This window comes from Palaemon carinicauda, chromosome 32 (assembly GCF_036898095.1).
Source record: "Palaemon carinicauda isolate YSFRI2023 chromosome 32, ASM3689809v2, whole genome shotgun sequence".
Lineage (NCBI taxonomy): Eukaryota > Metazoa > Arthropoda > Malacostraca > Decapoda > Palaemonidae > Palaemon > Palaemon carinicauda.
This window is the reverse complement of record NC_090756.1, coordinates 83,027,701-83,035,200: the sequence shown is the minus strand read 5'-3', so window position 1 is coordinate 83,035,200 and position 7,500 is coordinate 83,027,701.

The following is a 7,500-nucleotide window of genomic DNA, read 5'->3' as shown; positions in this document are numbered from 1 at the left end:
ACAGAGGGACATCAAAACTGCTTTGAGGGTGTGATGAAACTGTTCATCCAATCCATTAACAACAAGGTTGTAGGCAGTTGTCTGATGTAGGGTGATGACCAGGAGATTCGTTAATGATGTCCTTAATTGAGAGGTGGAAGTGGTAACCCAGTCAGAAGTAGTATGCTCAGGGATACCAAATCTTGCAATCCATCTTGAGAGTAAGGCGTAAGTACATGAGGCGGACGTTGCAGTTTCCATGGGAAGGGCTTCAGGTCAACGAGTGGAACGGTCGATGACGGTAAACAGGTAACGATGTTCTTGTGATGTGGGTAGGGGTCCTACAACGTCGACGTGAATATGGGTGAAACGATGTTGAGGTTAAGGAAAGGTGCCCACTCCTGAATCCATGTGTCAATGTACTTTAGAAGTTTGGCAATAAGTACAGGCGGGGACCCAATCCTTAGTATCCTTAGAAATGTCGTGACAAATGAACTTCGTCTTCATCAGCTGTGCAGTAGAATGACACGAGGGATGTGAAAGACCCTGAATGAAATCAAACACCTGTCAGCGCATGGGAACAGGAATCCAAGGTCGCAGTCTACCAGTACTGACGTCACAGATGAGGGTGGTGTTGGAGTCGTCGAGGGGGATATCTTCCCAATGGAGGGATGTGCAGGATGTCCTACATGCTTGATACTCTGGATCCAGTCGTTGGGCTTCAGCCAAGGCATTGTAATCCAATCCCAGTTGAACGGCAGCCAACGTGTTACTTGACAGGGCATCGGCAACGGGATTCATTTTGCCAGGGACGTGTTGAAGGGTGCAATTGTATTCAGCCACGGCGGAGAGATGTCGGGGTTGATGGGCAGACCAGGCATCAGATTGTCGAGTGAAGGAGTGCACCAGAGGCATGTGGTCTGTGCGAACGATGAAGGGCGTACCTTCTAAGAAATGGCGAAAGTGACGGACAGCCAAGTGCACCGCCAGTAATTTGTGATCAAAGGTAGAATAACCCGATTCTGTCTTGGACAGTTTTCTGCTGAAGAAGGCCAATTGGCGGGGCAAGCCGTTGACCACCTATTTCAGAACTGCATCAATAGTGATGTCGCTGGCATCGGTGGAGAGAAGGAGAGGGGCATGTGGGATGGGAAAAGGTAGAACAGCAGCAGTGCATAGGGCCTTCTTTGCATTGCAGAAAGCCACTTCTTGAAGGGGACCCCACTTCAGGTCTTTTGGCTTGCCCTTGAGGGAGGCGTAGATGGGAGCCAGAGTGGCGGCATTGGCTGGCAGAAAACGGTGATAATAGTTGATCATGCCCAAGAGTTCCTGCAGAGCTTCGACGGTCGAGGGCGTGGAGAAGTTCTGAACAGCTGCTACCTTCTCAGGGAGGGGATGGAGTCCTCCAGGAGCTATGCGGTAAGCTAAGAACGACACTTCGTTGGCGCCAAAGGTACACTTGTCATACCGGACTAAAAAGCCGTTTTGTTGCAGGAGGTCAAACACTATTCGCAGGTGATGGAAGTGTTCCTCTTTTGAAAAAGAGAACACAAGTATGTCGTCCACATAACATACACAGAAGGGGAGGTTCCCTAAGATGCCATCCATGACACTTTGAAAAGTGGCCCCAGCACTACGAAGGGGAAAACAGGAGTAATTGAGGGTGTATGTAGCAAACGGAGTGGTGATGTCGATCTTGGGATGTCTTTTGGGTTCATAGGCACCGGATAATACCCCGTCAGGAGGTCGGGCGTGGAGAAAACCTTTGCTTTGTGCAGGTAAGAGGTCATGTTGGCGAAGTTTGGCTGGGGGGAGTATTCCGGTTCTGTTTGCATGCTCAGGAGCCTGTAATCCCCGCATGGAGAAAGAAGCCGTCTATCTTCAGAACGATGTTTAAGGGTGACAACCTTGGGCTGGAGGCCTTTTGACAAAGGCTCATTTCCTCCATTTCGGTGAACGTCTGCTTGGCTGCTGCCAATTGATCCGGTGCCAGACGTCTGAGTTTTGCAAAGACTGGGGGTCCCGTCGTCTTGACATGGTGATAAATACCGTGCTTGGCAGGAGCCGTGGGCGTTTGGTAAAGTACTGGACTGAAAACTTCTGGGTGCGACGTTAGGAGGTGGGCGTAGGCATCAGTGGGTGCGCTGATGTGGAGAGCGAGGCTGAAGGGGGCGGATTGAAGAGGTGTTGACAAGTACAAGTCTGCATTGAACAATCGTCGGTGGGCAACATCGACCAGAAGGTGGAAATGAGAGAGGAAATCCGCACTAATGATTGAGAATGTGATGTCAGCAATGAGAAACTTCCAATTAAAATTACCGTTTCCAAACGATCATGAGAGGTTCTCGTAACCGTATATGAGTATCGCAGATCCGTTGGCAGCTACTAAGCGGACGTCGGTAGACATAGATAGACTACGTCGTGTCTTGAAGAGTCCCCTTGGCAAAAGTGAACGAGAAGCATCCGTGTCTACCAAAAATCACACGGCCGTTCCTGCATCATGTAAAAAGAAAAAATTAGAAACACGAGAGGTCACTGCCACGAGTGATGGCCTACTTACATGTTTTTTGGCCATTGACAATCCTTGGTACATTTCTTTGTGGCTGCCCTGAATCTATAGTGGTAGCAGCAAAACTGCAGCCAATGGGCGGCAGTAAGTGTCTGTAGAAATCGTTGGTTGGGGCGCGAGCGAGTGGTGGGTGATGGGTGGCTTTGTCGCTGCTCCGGCACGTCACGGGGTAGGCGTGTATGTCCTACGACATTCATGTCAGCTTCGGTTGACATCGAATAGATGTCCTCTTCGTTAGGAGTGAAGGCGTCGATGGAGGTCTTGAAGGTCGGGAAGTGGCTGTCCACAAAGGCTTGGGCTTTGGTCATCAAGTCCTTTATGGCTAAACTATGGACATCGGGTATGGCAGCGCATACAGGTTCGGGGTAAACGGCTTACCCAAAGGACACGAAGTAGGTTCACCTCACGAGGAGAGGGGTTTGCGGAAGGTTGCAGGGGAGCGATACTGGTCAATTCTCTAAGGGCGAGCGAAGCCCTTTGGTCCCCCAACGGTAGTTGAGAGAGCTGAAAAAGCTTTATTGTACGGGAGGCTGTCGATGGCGAGTACTGCTGCAGATGATATGCTTTGATGGCGTCATATGCCATTGGAGTGTCTCCTTGTTCACAAAGCCAGTTGGATATTTCCGGGAAGGTGTCCTCGGGTATCGCTGCGAGAACATAATCTGCTTTGGTGATTGAGCATGTTACGCCCTTGATGCGGAACTGGACTTCTGTGTGCTGAAACCAAGCAAATGCCTTTCCGATGGCGAACGACTAAAGTTTCAATGGAGCAGCGCATACTTTCGTTTAGTCCGCCATAGTACCAATGATGGCGGGGGGGGGGGGGGGGGGGGTGAAGAGCGAGTCGACTTACGGGGTCACCATTGTGACGGGCCAAGAGAGGCTGTAACTAAGGAGGCAGGATGAAAGCAACTGAGTAACTTTCTTATAGAGCGTCAGTTTTTATATATATCAAGTCCAGGCAAGAAGGACATAAAAACATGACAGGCAATTTCATGTTCATCTGACAACCAGTTCTGTTAACAGTTAACACCTATCAGTGCGAGGAGAGGGCGAAAATACAACGCAATATATATATATATATATATATATATATGAAAAATGCTGTTACTATGTACGATCGTGTAACTCACGGTTGGTACAATGCCATATAGCACTTTTTTAGAAAATTTCTTCACAAATGTACAATTTATGAGTGACAAGTGTACATATTTGTGAGAAATCATTTGACGAAATTAACAGATAATCAATGAGAAATATAAGTCACTCCTATGTATTTCTTCAAAATCGTTTGTTTGTGAACGCTTCTATTAAGTTCTAAGTAAATAACACCTGCAGTTAAATTTAGAATAAGAAATTAGGAATTTATGGCAAATATCATTCTTCATGTTATAAGGTTGAGAAAACTTTGATATCGAATAAAAAATTATAATTAAAATTACTGTAAATCTTCAGTAAACTGCAAAATTATTAGTTAGTAATGTGTGTATAGGTATGAAAAACAATTTTTAAAAAACATTCAAAGAAAAATCTTTCCTATTCTTTTTCTTAACATTTAACCTAAAAATAGTCAAGTCATTATTCGGGGAATTGTGTAAGTAATTCGATGGATAACAAAAGGAGTAAGTCTTTTCTAAGGGTCGCTCTACAAGAACAGATCGGTGACGAGCGGTTTTGTCCACGCGGATTTGGATATAATGAAGATCAAACATAAAATTTAAGTTTCTCTTAAGAAATTAGTATAATAAATAGACTATTTTATAATGAAAAAAGAACAGGTTTAAATGTTTAAAGGTCACTCATGAATGGATGAAGAATATACAGTTTCAATTCCCTGAGATGACATATGACCATAGCCACTATCCTTTTTCCACACTAGTTAGGACCAGGGAGGGCCAGGCAATGGTTGCTGATAACTCAACAGGTAAAGTCATAGGCTCGTCAAATACCCCACACTTAGCCCACAAGGATGGTGAGGTTAGAGACACTACAAGAAACTATTGAGCTTGAGCATGTCCCGAACACCAGTCCAGCAGATCGTTAGTCAGGAACGTTTCCAAAAGGAAACATTACCTTGTATGGTCATTTGAATTTAGAAAGAAAAATAGAAAACCTAAAAATCAATCTAAGTAAAGCTATTCACGACCTATATATAAGAAATTGCCATCATATGTATGTCATGAATCACTTCAATGAAATTCTTCCTAGGGGCAGTGATTTACTAGCTCCATGTTCTGCTACCCAGCACAGTTCCAGTGTAGCGGCTTATAGAAACTTCGGGGCCGGTCGGGGAACGTCCTCTCGTTTTAGTTTTACATAGAAAAGAGTTTGATTATTGATACTGATATAAATCCGTCTGTCATGTAAAATGACGATAGTGGATTATTTTGAAAATAAAAATAATAGTGTGACTTATAAGCAGAATAAAAATTAATAAAGGATGTCAAATAAATTATATATTTTAGGAAAGAAAAAGTATTTGTAAACTATAGTGGTAGGTTCCATAATATGCAGTTTTCAACATTAGCTGTTGATTCAAAGAAGGCTGTAAGGGGACGTGTCCTGATTTTGGGGTAAAAGTATTGGAAAAATGAATATCTATACGCTAGTTATTAAAAATTCAAATAATATTCACAAAGATATAACAAAAGGTTTGGAAACATAATTTCTGCACTATCTATAACAAATCAAAAACTATTTAAACAAGTGAGCAAGTCCTGAACGCGGACATGGTCCTCGTAGAGGACATACCTCCGCCAAGGTGACCTAGAGCGCCATATGTCCTAGAATCATGAATTGATGTGACTTCGACCTTCACATGACCTTGACCTTCACGTGACCTTCAAGTGACCTTGACCTTCACGTGACCTTGACCTTCACATGACCTTGGCTTCAAGTGACCTTGATCTTCAAATGTACTTGACCTTCACGTGACCTTGACCTTCAGGTGACCTTGACCTTCACGTGACCTTGACCTTCACGTGACCTTGACCTTCAAGTGACCTGCTTGACTTTTGACCTTCAAGTGATCTTTGTTCATTTGCCACTGATACTTAATATGACATTGATATAATGCACCAATATGACCTTGACCTTTGACCTTTATAAATTTGAACATCACCCATGGGTTGCGCCTGGACTAGGACTTCCCTGTTGGCTTATGCAAAAGTCAGTGCTTTATTTCTGTCTCTTGATATGGCCACTTATGTCATAGTGACACCAGTGACCCCTGTGACCTTGACCTTGGGGTGACCTTGACCAAAATTTAATCAGTTCTTCCATACACATTGGGGAACTACTTGGCCAAGTTTGAAGTGATTCCGTGTAGAAATGTGGCCTCTACGTTGTCCACAGACAGACAGACAAACAGAGAAACAAACAAACCGAACCGAAAACATACCCTCCTGGCGGAGGTAATTAAAAAAAAAAATCAAAAGACAGTCATGAACAATTCTTTTTAACTCTTAGCGAAAAAATACATGGATCACTTTTATGGAAACGTGGGGCAATGATGGTTACGGCAACGACAATAGAAATAGCCTCGAGTTTGGCCCTCACTTTCAAAGTCTGGAAAAACCAACTTAAAGCCCTGCCCCCCAACCCCCCCCCCTCCCCCAAAAAAAGAAAAATTGTTTTCCTCTTTCCAAAGCATTTAAATCTAATTTGATTCTAGTGGTCGTTTGAACTTTTACCATTTATATCTTTCATTGGTTTTTTTTTGGATGGAAGTGAGTTATTGCCTTGATTAATTTACTGTCTGATTAATGTTTCTTCGTGTAAAAAGGTGAACTTTAAGTTGGTTAGATATTTTATTGGAAATATTTTCATTACACTGCAAATAGTGAAGAAAGCAAAGTCATTTGGCATCAGCACAACTCAAAGGAAAGTCTGTATCTACTGGAAGGATATATTGTTTATACCATTTCTTTAGATGCTCTAAAATTAAAAACGTATATTGTCTAATATAGACATTAAAACTTTGGATTATCTTCAATCAAATTTCTGTATATAAAACAGTTATGTATAATATCTGCAGAAAAAAAGACAATTACTAAATTAAATTCCATTTATCGAATAGACTAGAATTGCATCATGATTTTAAACGTTTCATATTATAAATCAGACAGAAGTTGCTTTAAAACTAATTGAATTCTATTAACAATTTAGGGAGGGCTTGCTAATTCCAGAAATGCATTAATTCACTCAAACTAAAAATAGTATATTATATTATGAACCCCAATAGAGCAAAAAACAGCTGAATTGTCGGCGCTTAAAGATGGTATAGGTTCCCCTTTAAACACAAAAGCATAGCGTCCAGTATTTTTCAAAGGGAAATGTCCAATTACGTTTATAAAACCCCACATCAGAGAGGACCCTTTTTTTTATATTCATCTAAAAAAAATCCTTATTAAAAATTCCAAGATTTTTAAGTGATTAAAGAATTATTAAGTGCCAGCGGACATTAGCAATCTATTCGCATGAAATACAAAGTCACAAATTCTCAATTGTTTTTCCAAATATTTAATTAGTGATATAATTTGCAACTGGGTATATGAATAAACAGAAAATAGATAGATATCATAACTTAAAGGTATGAGGATTAGTATTTTTATATATACTAAATAACAGATATGGACAAATTCAATAATTAGTAGAAATTTCAATGTTAGAAGCAATTACAGAAAAAAGAAAAAAATGTATTTCTTAAGCATCATAACCACAGGTTTCCACTTGAAGTGATGCTCAAAATCCAAAATCAAAACATTGTTCTCTAGGCTTGGGTAGTGCCATACCCCGTGTTATGGTCTTCCACTTTCTTTGGTTAGAGTTCTTTTGCTTGAAGGTATACTTGGGCACACTGTTCTAGTCTTTATAGTTTATATATGAAGGATTTATTATTACTATTTTAATGTTGCTACTATTCTTAAATATTCTATTTGGCTTTTTCCATC